We start from the raw sequence: 17,952 nt of genomic DNA on the forward strand, positions 1-17,952 counted from the left end.
GTTTCCAATCGACTATGGCCAAAATTTTGTTCGGGTCCACCGACACCGATCACGGACACCACGTGCCCCAAAAAGCTAACCTCTTTCAACCAAAATTCACATTTATCGAACTTTGCGTATAATCGCTTATCCGTAAGATTTGCAACACTAGCCTCGGTGTTCAAGATGCTCGCCATCTCTCGAATAGACCAAAATGTCATCGATAAATACAACTACGAACCGATCCAAGTATGGCCTGAAAATTCTATTCATTAAATCCATAAACACCGCGAGGGCATTAGTGAGCCCAAACGGCATCACCAAGAATTAAGTAGTGACCGTACCTCGTTCTAAAAGCGGTTTTGGTATGTCCGATTCTCGGACCCTCAACCGATAGTACCCGACCTCAAATCTATCTTTGAAAACACCAAGGCTCCTTTAATTGATCAAACAAATCGTCAATTCGTGGCAATGGATATTTATTCTTTATCGTCACTTTATTGAGTTGGCGATAGTCGATGCACAACCTCATGGTTCCGTCCTTCTTCTTCACAAACAATACAGTCGCCCCATGGAGAAAAACTCGGTCGAGCGAAACCTCTATCCGTCAATTCTTGCAATTGAACCTTCAATTCCTTTAATTCCGTTAATGCCATACGATACGGGGCTATTGAAATCGGCGTAGTACCGGTACAACCGATGCGAATTCCACTTCTCGAACCGGTGGCAATCCGGTAACTCCTCGGAAAAACATCTGAATACTCACAAACCACTGGTACCGATTCGAGTTTCCTTTCCGTCTCTTTACTTCCAAACACATACGCAAGGTATGTTTCACACCCTTTTCACATACCTCCGGCGGTCATAGAAGATATTATCGTTGGCGCTCCTTTTAAATCGAGAGACTCGACTCGGACTACCTCATTATTTGCACTCCTCAAATCAATGGTTTTCTTTTGCAGATCCACCACCGCATCATGTACTGTCACCAATCCATACCAAGAATAACATCAATTCATTAAATGGTAGAAGCATCGGATCGGCGGAAAAGCAGATTCTCGAATTGTTAGGGGCATCTCTTGCACACTTTATCAACGAGCACGTATTGACCCAAAGGGTTTGACACTGAATTACGAACTCGGAGACTCAACGGTAGAGTCTTCTTGGATGCTAAGGTTTCACATACATATGAGTGAGTAGAGCCGGGTCAATCAATGCAATCACAATAGTATCAAAGAGAGTAAAAGTACCGGTGATAACGTCGGGGAGGATGCCTCCTCTCGTCTGCGGATGGCATATGCTCTAGCAGAGTACGGGTCTCGGATCGGACAGCCGTGTTAGAGGCTCCTCTCGATTACCACCCCTACCTCCAGAGATTCTCGGGGCCTACCTCCACCGTCGTTCCACTAGGTCTTGCACCTTGCGTCTTATTCCTCTTATCTAGCTCCGCAATCTCTAATGAAGTGGTCCTTGAACCGCATCCATAACAGAGCCCTATTAATGACTTACCCCAACATTCACCTAGGTGTCGTCTTCCACATTGGGGGCATTCAGTCTCTCTTGACGATTATTGCCCACACTAGCTACTTGAAGTAGCTCGAGTCCGTCAATGGTCGGGCTCTAATGGAAATTCCAGCGATCGTCCTCGACTTCTGGTGTCCTCCCGAACCTCTTTACAGCCGAGAATGGAGCTTTACTCGTCGATCTTTTACGGTAATCTCTTGCTTCAAATTCAGCCTTCTTCTTCTCCTTCCCAAGTTCTTCCGCCTTGCAGTGCTCGTTCGACTAGTGTCACGAACTCCTTTATCTCCAAAATTCCCACTAGTAACTTTAACTCTTCATTCAATCCTTCTTCAAATCTTTTGCACATCGCAACCTCATCAGCCACACACTCCAGAGCATACCGACTAAGTCTTACGAACTCATGTTCAGATTCGAATCTGATCATCCGGCCTTGCTTGAGTTCCAAGAATTCCTTACGCTTCGATCGATGAACTGTTGACTAATGTATTTCTTTCGAAATTGGATTGGAAGAAATCCCAAGTAACTCGTTCATTTGGGACTATGGAAATTAAAGTCCTCCACCAATAGTAAGTGAGTCTGCAACAAGGATATAGCACACTTAAGACATTCGTCGGTGTGCATGACACCATCTAACACTCTAATGGTGTTATCGAGCGAACTTCGGCCCTTTCGGCATCATCGGTAACTATGGCCTTGAACTCCTCATTTACGCTTCCTAATCAAGTCCACGGTGGTTTACTCACCTCACAGGATCGATGCTCGGAGGCATTGCGGCTCTTGGGGTGGAGTATTTAAATTCGGGAATGGTTGGACAGTAGGGTTGGTTCGGGCATATTATGCGACCCACTCATTCATCATGGTGAAGAAGGCTTGTTTCGCCCTTCATTTTGATTATTCGCGGATGATCGAGGCTCAACGGGCGGTGTCCCTTGCGCAGAGCAGCCGCTACACTTTCAACGTCATCCGCCAAGGGTCTCTCTACCCGGGTTCCATTGCTAATCAAAACAAAAATTCCAACCGTCGAAGTCATCACATTATTAAGCGCTAACAATTTGGCATGTATAGCTAGACTCACACGTGCTATGGTAGTCCTAGAACCGACTAAACCATAGCTCGATACCAATAAAATTGTAACACCTAACTTCGTGACCGGCGCGATTGTCGGACACGAGGGTTAACGAGACAAATCCTCTTAAAGTACCGACCAATTTGGCATTTCTGGACAGGCTGGAAAACTGCGTCACCGTCGCCTTAAAATCATATCTCGAGTTCCAAAACTCGGAAACTGGTTTCGTAAATTTTCCTGAATTTATACTCATATACCCATCCATGGATTTATTTTTAGAATTTTGGTTGGGCCAATTGGTACAGTTTATTAGTTAAAGTCACCCATGTTACAGGGATCGACTGCTCTGACCTCCGCGTTACAACTTGAATATCTTTCTGTACAGCGCTTTAATACTGGTGCAGTTTGTTTCTAATGAAACTAGACTCAAAACGGAATCTGTACATATAAGGCATGACTCCTAATTCTTTCTGGATAATTTATGGTAAATTTTCAAAGTCGCGACAGGGGACCCAGAAATCGTTCTGGCCCTGTCTCACGAGAACTTTAATATTTCCCAGTATACTGCTCATATGGTCGTTTCGTTTCGTCCATATAAAAATAGATTCATCAAGGTTCAGTTCCATAATTTACTCACTATTTAATTCTACTTCTACTATTTTAGTGATTTTTCAATCTCATCTCACTGCTGCTGTCCGCAACAGTTACTGCAGTGAACTATGCCAATTTCATGAATTTTTCCTTGGCCTTAATCATCCATCATACATGACACAAATTATGGCCACCTTAACAAAATTTGAGTTTCTAAGACTCGTGGCTATAGGTTCTAGCATCCCACTCGACGACCACATAGGCCATTTTCACATGGCTTAAAGTTTACAACCCACAATTCGACAAAATATAATAGCCTATACATGCCAAATGTTCTTCAACAACAAAAAACAATACCACAAGATTTCAGCGGTGTGATGACTTCAACGACGGTTCCGAGCACGCAACAATACGAGTCCAAGAGACCTAAAATGGGTGACAAGAAAACACCGAGTGAGTTTACAACTCAGAAGTCATAAGCATTCGTCAATCCACGATAAAGTTACTACTACATGTACAACAAATGAGGCTAGGTACTCGTCCATATCGAATCTATACCATAATACCTCGGACCTTTCGGTCCAATCTCGTACCAAGTCATACATCCACATTTCATATTCTACACAACAAGATAATCAAGCATTTTTACACATTAACTCATTTTCCACCACAACCATACAATTTCAATCATCACATAGATTTAAGGCTTACCAAATTCAACCCCGAGCATGAACATATTTTCTATTCGTCAAGAGCTCGAGGTACTTACCCGATCCGCTGTCCGGGATTAGCTCAATAATGTCGCACACTCGGTGCCAATTGTAATGCAAGAACATATAGTGAATCCGCACACTTAGTGCTATATGTATTCAACTCGCACACTTAGTGCTATATAATCAAACTCGCACACTTAGTGCTGTACAATTTTAAACCCGCACACTTAGTGCCAATCTTGTCACCGTGTCCATTTATACCCGCACACTTAGTGCCGAGACCAATACCTTATGTATTTTGCTGCCTTTATACATTCAACAATGGCATCATTCCATACACATACATTTCCATTTACACACCAACTCATTTAAACATTTGCATATATATATTGATCATTTAAATCAACACCAAATATACGCTTAATGACTTACCTTGTGTTGGGTAAAACAGTCCAAGTCGGCTACTCGATGACCTTCGTCTTTCCCTTGCTTGATTCTCCTTCTTTAACTCCTTGAGCTTAATCAATAAATCAACTAGTTTAACCCTCTTGCTAAACATTCATAATTCAATTACACATGCATATGTATGTTTGTATATTCGCAACCATCCTCACTTATTACCCATTTGGTCAACAATCTAAGCCAAGATAAGGCTTCAATATGGTTGCCTCTAACCGAATACATGCACACCAATCTACTTCCTTTGGCCGAATATGCATGTCTATGTGGAGGCTAATTTTACATAATACTACACAAAAAAACAGCATACATTTTCCTAATTAACGCATTACATATTGTAGTTCTATACACATCATCATTTATTTCATAACCAAACAACATCACAAGCAAATAGACACCTTAAAATAGTATACATGTCATACCAATTCATCATGTGCAAACATATATTCATGTAGGTGCAATGGCGAATTCTCAAGTGGCTTATATCCAAATATACACACATATCCAAAGCTTAAATCTTACTTACCATGCAACATGCATGAATCATACTTATGGATACAACATGGCCGAATACCACAACACCATACCGTTTCAATTTGGTCATGGTTAAACAAAGAACTTAGTATCTCATTCAAAAATGCTAAAAGAAAATCTAAGAATCCTCAATCTACCATCACATGAATCATTATCAAGCTTGATATTTAGCATGCAATGGCATTAACACCATATTCACTTTGGCCGAATTTCATTCCCATGACATAACAAAGATTTGGACCATGGGCTAACAAGAACATCAAGCTAGCAACTAAAATATACATGAATCTCATGGCAAAACATCAAACTTACCTTAATCTAGGTACAAGTATGGCCAAACCTCCTCCTAAACCTCTTCCAAACCAACATGAAACAAGAATTCCTTCCTTCCTCCTTAGAATTTTCAGCCCAAAGGAAATGAAAATGATGAACAAAAATTCTTCTTTCTTTCTCCACACTCACGGCAACAAGGGCATCCAAGCTCATCTTTCTCTTTTTTTTTCATTTTTTATGCTTATTTTTATTATAATACTTCCTACATAACTCACTAGCCAAACATGTTGGAAACATGTTTTCCCTTGCCCATCATGCCCACCTTGGCCGCCACTATAGTCAAATTTGGGGAATTTGACATGCAAGGACAACATTTCCTAGTGTGCATCAATAGACCACTTCCACATTTGCCTATCTCAATTCTAAATTTTCTCACACAAGTCCTTTCTAGTGAAATTCAGCTTTATAACACTAAATCAATCATCATAAAATGTCATACATGAGCACACACATATTATAGGCATCAAAATAAATTTTTAATTATTTTTATGCCTCGGTTTTGTGGTCCCGAAACCACATTCCGACTAGGGTCAATTTTGGGCTATTACATATGGATTAGCCAAATGTGTTGGCTCATGAAGGTATTACGATTATTTTGTATATGGCCATGAGAGGTGGCTCATATTGATTATTAGGTTGTAACCCTAATTATTGGTGCATGCATGCAAATGTGCTTAAGCTTTAATATGGTTATGGTTGCTTTTGGTTAATGAGTGTGATGGATGGCATGTATGTTTGGTGTATGAAACATGAATTAATGTGTATGACAATAAAGGTGATGCAAGTGTGTAACTTGAAAGTAGGTTAGACAAATATGAAATTCGTGTGGAATGCCATATGAAAGCATGATAGTTTGAATAGGTTATATGTTGACATTACCAAGTCATAATTTAGCCATGAATGTGAATGCTTAAGTAATCAAATGTGCCATGTTGCATGCCATGAAGTGAGTGTAAGTATGTGTGTATTAAAGGTGACAAATGGCTTGGAAAATAACCTCAAAGTTGTTCACACGAGTAGTCACACAGGCGTGTGTCTAGGCCGTGTGTGACACACGGTCCGCCTCATGGGCGTGTGATTCAACCGTGTGTCCCCTGCACTCAAATTATGCAAACAGAATACCTAGTAGTAAACACACGGGTAGAGACACGACCGTGTGTCTCAGCCATGTGAAAGACATTCAAGAGTTTAATTCGCCACACGGCCTAAGCACACTGGCGTGTTAGTTGGTCGTGTGACCTTATTTTGTTGTTGACATCATAGTCAAAGAGTTACACTACACTGGCATGTGTGACTACACGGTCTACCCACACGGGCGTGTGACTCTCTAAAGTATGAAAATTTTTCTAAGTGTAGTAGAAGTTCCGATAGGTTTTGATTTAGTCCCAAACTACTCCCAACGTATGTTTTGGGCCTCGTAGGCCTTTTTAAATGACAATTTTCATGTAATTGAAAAGTTTTAAATTTGGATGAATTTTTATGGCTTGGCATTGTATGTTAGTTTCGATTGAGTTTGGTAATGCCTCGAATCCTGTCCCGGGATCAGATACGATTAAGGGGTGTTACATTTAGTGGTATCAGAGCTATGATTTAGTCGGTTCTCAAACTAACGTAGCGAGTGTATGAGTCTAGCTATACATGCCATACATATGTTATGATAGTGTGACGACTCCTAACGATGTTGAAATGTGTTTTCATACAGTAAATGGATCCTAACAAAGCAGTGTCAGATAATGTTCAAAGTAACGCACCTACACCCACTGATGGGGCAATGCCGTCTGATAGTAGACCCCCTATAGTTAGTCGAGGAGAAAGAGGCAGGGAAGCCATTCTCTATATGATGGATGCTTGGTACAAGGAGTTCATTCGAACGAACCCGAACGCTCAACCTATTCCCATAGCACCCCAAGGTATGGACTTCGTGAGGCTAAATAGACCTCCAATTGATAAGATTCGGAAACAAAGAGCTGAACAGTTCCGAGCTAGTAAAGATAATGACCTTGAGAGGGCAGAGTTCTGGCTCGAGTATACCATTAGGTTCTTTAATGAGTTATCATGCACACTTGAGGAATGCATGAAGTGTGTTGTGTCCCTCCTGAGAGACTTGGTTTATCAGTGGTGGAACACCCTTGTGTCGGTGGTACCAAGGGAGAGATTTAATTTGTAACATCCCAAAATAGGGCCTAAACAGAACAGTGATTGCAAAACCAAAAATCTGAGATAGAAAAGTTTATTCCGATTAATTTTTATAATTTAGCGAGTGATTAGATGAATGTGTTAGAGTATCGATGGAAAATTTTATAGATAGCATGCTTAATTTACCTACTAGGGCTTAATTGCAAAAGTTGATAAAATATGAGTTTTAGATGCTAAAGGATTAAATTGAAGAGTATAATTAAATTAGATGTCCTTAAATGGTAATTAGACCATTAGGTTTTCATGGACAAAAATGGACATACATAGATACAAAAAACTAAAGTTTTAATGAAGGTTAATTTAGTCATTTGGTAATTAAAAGATTAAAAAAGAGAAAAAGATGGAAAAATGTGTCCATCTTCTTCATTAGGCTGAAATTTCAAGGGTTCTTCATAACTAGGGTTTTATCAAGCTTCCAAGCTTCTTAGTAAGTGATTCCAAGCCCCGTTTTTAATGTTCTTTACGTTTTTGAAGTCCCGGTAACTTGATTTAGCTTATTCTAGCAATAATTTAACCTAGGTTTCATATTTGGAAAAATACCCATAGCTGAAATGTGTTCATTTTGAAGTTTTAAGGTAGAATATAAAACTTGAAATTATGTTAAACGACTTGAGCTAAGCGATTTTAAGCGAAAACGAGTAAAACAACATAATTGGTAAAAATACCTAATGGTCTAATGTACATGTTAGAGTGGGAATTTGATGTTGTCGTAGGTAAATAAATGACCAACATGTCATAAAACATGAGAATTAGGGTTAAAGTTTCATTTCCGAGCCTTGGGGCAAAAGTGTAAATATGAAAAAGTTTTTGGGGTAATATCATAATTTTGCCAAAGTTAGAGTTAAGGACTGTTTTAATAAATGTGAATATTAAATAAGTTAAATTTTCTATTATAGATCAAGAAGAACAAAATTTAGGGTTAGATTGAGGAAAGAAAAAGGTTGAGGACTAAATTAAAATATTTGATTGTATTTTGTATCGAGGTAAGTTTTCGGTAAATAAATGCAATGTTTTATTATTTATAATTAATGATGTTATTTTTCAGCATCTATATATTTCTTTTGTAAATTTATTTCTTGATGATTCAAGCAAGAATTGACAGAGAAATAATACTTAAAAGTCCCGGTTGAACCTTAGGAATGTGTAGGATACAAATGTCATGAGTAAGAGTTTATTGTTATCAGAGTAAGAGTTTAGTCAGTTCTCAGAATATTCAGTATGAGTAAGAGTCTATCTATACATGCCATACTTATATTTTGATAGTGTGACGACTCTTGACGATTTTAAAATGTTTTTCTTTTATAGTAATGGATCCCGAACGAGTTGGTACAGATGATGTAGAAAGTAACGTGCCCGCTCCTACAGAAGGTACGGTGCCATCAGATAGTAGTGAAAGGACCGTTACATTTAGTCAAGGAGGAGGGGCTCGAGAAGCCTTCTTCCAAGCTATGAATGAATGGTTTTCCAAGTTCGTTCGTACGAATCCGGCCGTTAGACCTCCACCCCCTCATGATCCTCAGACTACCTATTTAGGTTCCTCAGTCACAGATACAATCAAAAGAAAGAAGCCACTAGTTGATAAAATTAGAAAACAAAGGGCTGAAGAGATCTGGGCTACTAAAGATGACGATGCAGAGAAAGCTAAATTTTGGCTCGACAATACTATCGGGGTCTTTGATGAGTTATCCTATACACCTGAAGAGTGCATGAAGTGTGTTGTATCACTTTTATGAGACTCGGCCTACCATTGGTGGTAGACACTTGTGTCAGTAGTACTGCAAGAAAGGGTTACTTGGGATTTCTTTCAGGAGAAGTTCCGTAAGAAATACATTAGTCAGAGGTTCATTGACCATAAAAGAAAAGAATTCCTTAAACTAAAGCAGGGTAAGATGAAAGTGACTGAATATGAACGTAAATTTGTCAGACTCAGTAATTATGCTCGAGAGTGTGTTCTACTAAAGCTATTATGTGCAAGAGATTTGAATATGTGCTCAATGATGATATTTGAATGTCGGGTCAGTGTTTTAGAAATAAAAGAGTTTGTTATTTTAGTTGAAAGAGCTTGTAAGGTAGAGAAGTTACTGAAAGAAAAGGGTAAAGCTGAAATTGAGATGCAAGACACGAAGAAAAGACAGATGAGCAAGCCATTTCAGTCTACATCCAAGAGGCCTAGAGAGTTCTATACGAGATCTTATTTTTGAGTAGGGTATTTTAGCCGAAACAGAGGTAGAAAATTTATGTGTCAGAAAACTCAGACCACTTCAATTGCGAGTGTTGGAAGTATTCAACCTGATAGACCCGAGTGTCTTCAATGTGGTCGATATCATCTAGGTCAATGTCGAGCAATTGAGATTATTTGTTTCTGATGTGGTGCATCGTATAATTTTATTCGAGAGTGTCCTGAGATGGTTAAAAGAGATGTAATACCGAGTGTAAGATCAAGCAATGCCCCCGTTAGAGGCAGACCTCAAAAAAGTTTGAGAATAGGGGTAGGTAGAGGTGCATCTAGAGATTCAGCAGTGAGACCAGATGTTAGAGCACCTGCAAGGACCCATGCTATCCGTGCTCGTGAAGAGACATCCTCCCCGATGTAATTATGGGTACATTTTCTCTTCATGACGTTAATGTTATTGCATTGATTGATCCGAGTTCGACCCATTCCTATGTTTGCATGAAATTGATGCCTAGTATGAACCTGTCCATATAGTCTATGGGTTTTGTGATTAAAGTATCGAATCCATTGGGTCAGTATGTATTAGTAGACAAAGTATGTAAAAATTGCCCTTATATGATTAGAGGTTATTGTTTTTCGGCCTATCTCATGCTATTGTCATTTAATGAGTTTGATGTGATTCTTGGTATAGATTGGTTTTCTGCGCATGACGTGATAGTGAATTGTGTAAAGAAATTCATTGAGTTGAAATGCAAAAATGGTGAAATTCTTCGAGTTAATTCAGATGAGTTAGATAGTTCAATTGCCATGATTTCTGTTATGTCTGCTAAAAAATGCTTGAGAAAGGGATATAAAGCTTATCTTGCTTTTGTGTTGAATGCTAAAGATCCAGAGTTGAAAATTGAATCAGTTTCTGTGGTATGTGAGTTTCCTGATGTGTTTCCGAAAGAACTACTTGGTTTGCCTCCTATCAGAGAAGTTGAGTTTGGTATTGAATTGGTTCCGGGTACAACACCCATTTCTATTGCTCCTCATAGAATGGCTCCAATAGAATTAAGAGAATTGAAAGTTCAGTTGCAGGAACTAATAGAGAAAGGCTTTGCAAGACCTAGTTGTTCACCATGGAGTGCACCAGTGCTCTTTGTGAAAAAGAAAGATGGTTCGATGAGATTGTGCATAGATTATCGGCAGCTTAACAAGATGACTATTAAGAACAAGTATCCACTGCCTAGAATTGACGATTTGTTTGATCAATTGAAGGGATCTAATATGTTCTCTAAGATAGATTTGAGATTCGGATATTATCAGTTACGAGATAAAGAGTCAGATGTTCCAAAGACTACCTTCCGGACTAGGTATGACCATTATGAGTTCCTTGTGATACCTTTGGCTTTACTAATGCTCCTGTCATTTTCATGGACTTAATAAATTGAATTTTTAGACCTTACTTGGATAAATTTGTAGTTGTGTTCATTGATGATATCTTGATTTATTCTCATGATAAGACTGAGCATTCAGAGGATTTGAGAACAGTTTTACAAACTTTGAGAGATAATTAACTTTATGTCAAGTTTAGCAAAAGTGAGTTCTGGTTATGGGAAGTTGGTTTTCTTGGACATATAGTCTCAGGTGATGGAATTAGAGTTGATCCGAGAAAGATTTCAGCCATTGTTGATTAGAAGCCTCCCAAGAATGCATCAGAAGTCAAAAGTTTTCTTGGTCTCACTAGTTATTATAGACGATTTGTAGAGGGATTTTCCATGATAGCTACTCCATTGACAAGATTGCAATAGAAAGATTTCAAGTTTGAATGGACTGAAAAGTGTCAGCAAAGTATTGGCAAGTTAAAGGCATTGTTGACTGAAGCTCCTGTCTTAGTACTATCAGAACCGGGTAAAAGAGTTTGTGATTTATAGTGATGCATCCTTTAATGGACAAGGCTGTATACTTATGCAGGAAGGAAAGGTAACTGCTTATGCTTCTAGACAGCTAAAGCCACATGAGAAAAATTATCTGATACATGATTTAGAACTAGCTACCATTGTATTTGCTTTGAAAATCTGGAGATAGCACTTGTATGGTGAGAAGTGTCAAATAGTAACTGATCGTAAAAGTTTGAAATACTTGATGACTCAGAAAGATTTGAACTTGAGGCAAAGAAGATGGCTAGAGTTGATTAAAGATTATGAACTAATGATCGATTATCACCCATGTAAGGAAAATGTAGTTGCTGATGCTTTGAGTAGAAAATCTTTATTTGCATTAAGAGCTTTGATTTTAACCTTATCGGATGATGGTTCTATCTTAGCCGAATTAAGAACTAAGCTAATGTTTCTTCAAGAAATTTGTGAAGTTCAGAAAGATGACTGTGAGTTGCAAGCCAAAAGAGCTTAGTGTGAGTCGGGTATAAAGTCAGATTTTCAGATCAGTTCTGATGGCTGTTTAATGTTCAGAAATTGGATATGTGTACCAAAGGATGATGAGCTTATTCGAAGGATTTTAGAGGAAGCACAAAGCAGTTTCTTGTCTATTCATCTAAGTAGTACAAAGATGTATAATGATTTGAAGAAAATTTATTGGTGGGTAGGAATGAAGAGAGATATCTCAGAGTTTGTTTCTAGATGCTTGAGCTGTCAGCAGGTAAAAGCCGAACATCAGGTACCTTCAGGTTTATTGCAGCCTGTGTTAGTTCCTGAGTGGAAATGGGACCGAGTTGCTATGGATTTTGTGACAGAATCACCGTTGACACTGAGAAAGAAAGATGTAGTATGGGTTGTGATTGATAAGCTAACTAAGTCGACTCATTTTATTCAAGTTCGTATGGATTATTCACTTGACAAGTTGGCCGAGTTGTATATTTCAGAGATAATCAGACTACATGGAGTACTGTTATCAATTATTTTAGATAGAGACCCGAGATTCACTTTGCTATTTTGGAAGAAGTTACAGGAAACTTTGTCACAAAGTTAAGTTTTAGTATAGCTTTTCATCCTCAGACCAATGGTCAATTAGAGAGAGTTATTCAGATACTTGAAGATATGCTCAGATGTTGTGTCTTAGAATTTCAAGGTGGTTGGGAGAAATATTTGTCGTTGGTAGAGTTTGTTATAATAATAGTTACCAGTCGAGTTTGAAAATGGCACCTTATGAAGCTTTGTATGGACATAAATGTCGCACACCTTTATATTGGACAGAGCTTAAAGAAAATCAGATTTATGGGGTTGATTTAGTTAAAGAAGCTGAAAAGAAGGTGAAAGTTATCAGAGATTGCTTGAAAGCAGCTTCAGATAGACAGAAGTCTTATGCAGACTTGAAAAGAAAAGACATTGAGTATCAAGTTGGTGACAAAGTATTCTTGAAAGTATCCCCGTGGAAGAAAGTCTATAGATTTGGCAAGAAAGGCAAACAAAGTCCACGTTTTATTGGATCGTTTAAGGTGACTGAAAGAGTTGGACCATTAGCATATTGGTTAGCTTTGCCGCCAGAGTTAGAGAAGATTCATGATGTGTTCCATGTGTCCATGTTATGTTGTTACCATTCTGATCATTCACATGTGATTTCATAGACAAAGGTTGAGATTCAGCAAGATATGACTTACGGTGAAGAACCGGTAAAGATTTTAGCTCAAGAGGTCAAGCAACTAAGGAATAAAAGTATTTCACTTGTGAAAGTATTACGGAATAGGCATTGGGTAGACGAGGCTACATGGGAGCCTAAAGAGGTTTTGCAAAAACAGTATCCAAATCTTTTCACAGGTAAGATTTTCAAGGACGAAAATCCCTAAAAGGGGGAGAAATGTAACATCCCAAAATAGGGCCTAAACGGAATAGTGATTGTGAAACCACAAATTCGAGATAGAAAAGTTTATTCCGGTTAATTTTTATAACTTACCGAGTGATTAGATACATGTGTTAGAGTATCGATGGAAAATTTTATATATAGCATGCTTAATTTACCTACTAGGGCTTAATTGCAAAAGTTGATAAATATGAGTTTTAAATGCTAAAGGATTAAATTGAAGAGTATAATTGAAGTAGAGGTCCTTAAATGGCAATTAGACCATTAGGTTATTAAAAGATTAAAAAAGGGAAAAAGATGGCAAAATGTGCCCATCTTTTTCATTAGGCCGAAATTTCAAGGGTTCTTCATAGCTAGGGTTTTTTCAAGCTTCCAAGCTTCATAGTAAGTGATTCCAAGCCCCGTTTTTAATGTTCTTTATGTTTTTGAAGTCCCGGTAACTTGATTTAGCTTATTCTAGCAATAATTTAACCGAGGGTTCATATTTGGAAAAATACCCATAGGTGAAATGTGTTTATTTTGATGTTTTATGGTAGAATATGAAGCTTGAAATTATGTTAAATGACATGAGCTAAGCGATTTTAAGCGAAAACGAGTAAAACGACATAATTGATAACAATACCTAATGGTCATAAGTACATGTTAGAGTGGGAATTTGATGTTACATTAGGTAAATAAATGACCAGCATGTCATAAAACATAAGAATTAGGGATAAAGTTTCATTTTCGAGCCTTGGGGAAACAGTGTAAATATAAAAAAAGTTTAGGGGCAAAAATATAATTTTTCCAAAGTTAGAGTTAAGGACTATTTTGATAAATGTGAATACTAAATAAGTTAAATTTGCTATTAAAGATCAAGAAGAACGAAATTCAGGGTTAGACCGAGGAAAGGAAAAGGTTGAGGACTAAATCCAAATATTTGATCGTATTTTGTATCGAGGTAAGTTTGCTGTAAATAAATGTAATGTTTTATTATTTATAATTAATGATGTTATTTTTTCAGCATCTATATATTTATTTTGTAAATTTATTCCTTGATGATTCAAGCAGGAATTGACGGAGAAATGATACTTAAAAGTCCCAGTTGAATCTTAGGAATGTGTAGGATACAAATGTCATGACATTAGGGTTTAAGGATACCAAGTAAGACCATGCCAAGGCACGGCATTGGTAAGTTTGACAAGGCAAGGAAATCATGTAAGACCATGTCAAGACATGACATTGATAAACTACAATAAGGCAAAGATCCCATGTAAGACCATGCCAAATCGTGGCAATGGTGAGTTCATAAGGCAAGAATACCACGTAAGACCATGTCAAGACATGGCAATGGTAAGTTTAAAAAGGAAAGGTACCCGTGTATCCTTAGTATTCCAAGTGGCTCAACAGAAAATTTAAAATTGTACCAAAGGGAAGGTAAGATAAGTCCATGTTCGAAAGGTTCAGGTTATCTTGATAATTCATTTAGAATGTTATTATTTATTTACATGCAAACTTACTAAGCTTTATGCTTACTCCTTTTCTTTTCTCTTTTTTATAGTATTAGAAAGGCAACTCAGAAAATCGTAAGGACGTCGGAGATCTCCTCACACTATCAACGAGCTATCTTAGTATTTTGTGACTAGAAATACTTTAAGTGATGGCTTGTATACGGACTTGGCTATTTTGTGTGTATGTCCTTATGATATGATTAACGAATGGCATGTGAATACTTGGTAATGATTAGCTTATGATATAGCTAAATAAGAATAGGTTTTGGTATTATGTATGCCTAAATGAGGTTTGATGCAAAGAAATTATGAAGGAGTAAGAGTTGGCCATGGATCAGTTAGGAAACAACAGCAGTGATGTGGTTTTGAAAAATCACTAAAATTTTTATAAATGGGATTAAATGGTTAATGAGATATATAATTAAATCTTATTGAGTCTATTTCCATAGGAAACAAACAGAGAAAGGAAGTCTATATCTTGAGATATTTAAATTTTTGTATGACTGGTTCAGAGTGACTTCGTGATCCCCTGTTCCAACTTTGGAAAATCACTAGAAATTGTACAAAGAGAATTATAAGTAATAACTTTATATGTCTAGATTCCTTAGTGAGTTTATTTTCATTAGAAACAAACAGAAACATTATCCAAATTCTGTATAATGAGATGATCAATTTTCAATAAAGAGAGATCAGGTCCGCTGAACTGCAAAATAGGGGAAACTTTAATGAATAAACTGTACTAATTGACCAAACAAAAATTTATAGAAAAATTATGGTGAGAGGATATATGAGCCTAGTTTCAGTGAAAGTTTATGGATTTAAATTTCAAGTTTTGTAACTCAAGTTATAATTAATTTAGTGACTGTAACGTAGATGGATAGTTTTATTATGAATAGTGAAATAAATTGTTTTGATTTGTGTAAGTAATTGGAAAATTTTTAATGTTTCCAATTTGGTCCCGAACCATTCCAATAGCACGTTTTAGGGCATCGACGGCCATTTATAGGGATTTATTGGATGAATGCGAGCGAGTTAATTTTAAAAAAAATTTATGCCCGAAGAAGTAAGATAAGTCTGGTAACGTCTCGTGCTCAACTCTGGCGACAGTATCGGGTAAGGGGTGTTACATAATTGGGAAATCTTCCAAGAAGAATTCCGTAAGAAATACATTAGCCAGAGATTTATTGATTAGAAAAGGAAGGAATTCCTAGAGTTAAAACATGGCCGAATGACGGTAAGGAAATATGAGCGTGAATTTGTGAGGCTGAACAAATACGCTCGAGAATGTGTATCGACTGAGGCCATCATGTGCAAAAGATTTGAAGATGGATTAAACGAAGACATCCGATTGTTAGTGGGTGTCCTTGAACTAAGAGAATTTGTTGTGCTCGTAGAGAGAGCTTGTAAAGCCAAGGAATTGGCTAAAGAGAAGAGAAAAGCTGAGTCAGAGTCTCGAGATTCGAAGAAGATGCAAATGGGTAAATCATTTCAGTCCTCAACTAAGAAACCAAGAGACTTTAATACATGATCGAGTGTTTCAGCTACGTTTTCGAACAAGAATCATGTAAACTATATTTGGGTTATAAGCTCAAACTATTTTGATAGCGAGTGTGGGTAACACTCAACCTAATAGACCTAAATGTCAACATTGTGGTAGACGCCACCCCGGTAAATGCTGGATGAATAGCCGAGCTTGTTTCAAGTGTGGTTTACATGATCATTTTATCAAGGATTGTCCTGAGATGGTTGGAAAGGAAAAAAATTTAGATGCAAGGTCGGGCAATGCTACTTTTAGAGGGAGACCACATAAGAACCCAAGAAATGGAGCAAGTAGAAAGAGTGCACCTAGGGATCCACCTATGAGACCCGAGGGTAGAGCACCTGCGAGGACTTACGCCATTCGCGCTCGTGAAGAGGCTTCATCCCCTGATGTGATTATGGGTACTTTTTCTCTTTATGACACTTCGTTGTTGCTTTGATTGATCCAAGATCTACCCATTCGTATGTAAGTGTAAAATTGGTGTCTAGTATGAATATGCCCGTTGAGTCTCTAGAATTTGTGATAAAAGTGTCGAACCCTCTAGGCAAGCATGTGATAGTTGACAAAGTATGTAAGAATTGCCCTTTAATGAGTAGAGGTCATTGTTTTCCTGCTAATCTCATGCTTTTTCCATTTGATGAATTTGATATAATACTTGGTATGGATTGGTTGACCGTGCATGGTGTAGTAGTAAACTGTGGAAGGAAAATCATTGAATTGAAATGTGAAAGTGGTGACATTCTTCGAGTTGAGGCAGATGAATCAGATAGCTTGCCTATAGTGATTTCTTTTATGATTGCTCAAAGATGTCTGAGAAAGGGTTATGAAGTATATCTTGCCTTTGTGTTGAATATGAAGGAGTCTGAGTTGAAAATTGAGTCCATTCCTGCAATATGCGAATATCCAGATGTGTTCCCAGAAGAGTTGTCCGAACTGCCTCCAATTAGAGAGGTTGAGTTTGGCATTGAATTAGTTCCAGGTACCGCAGCTATTTCGACTACTCCGTATAGGATGGCTCTGACGGGGTTAAAGGAGTTAAAAGTCTAGCAACAAGAGTTAACGGATAAAGGTTTTGTGAGACCCAGTTATTCTTTGTGGGGCGTACCGGTGCTATTTGTGAAAAAACAAAGATGGTTCAATAAGATTGTGCATTGATTACTGAGTGCTCAATAAGGAAACCATAAAGAACAAGTACCCCTTACCAGAATAGATGACTTGTTTGACCAATTGAAAGGAGCCACAGTATTTTCAAAGATAGACTTAAGGTCTGGTTACTACCAATTGAGAGTTAAAGATTCAGACGTATTGAAGACTGCATTTTAGACAAGGAATGGTCACTAAGAATTTTTGGTTATGCCCTTTGGTTTAGCGAATGCTTCCGCAGTATTTATAGATCTAATGAACCATATTTTCTGACCATACTTAGATAAATTTATGGTTATTTTTATTAACGATATACTAATTTATTCTCGTGATGAGGTCGAGCACGCCAAGCACTTGAGAACGGTTTTGCAAACCTTAAGAGACAAGCAGTTATATGCTAAGTTTAGTAAAAG

Source organism: Gossypium arboreum, chromosome 4 (assembly GCF_025698485.1).
Source record: "Gossypium arboreum isolate Shixiya-1 chromosome 4, ASM2569848v2, whole genome shotgun sequence".
NCBI lineage: Eukaryota > Viridiplantae > Streptophyta > Magnoliopsida > Malvales > Malvaceae > Gossypium > Gossypium arboreum.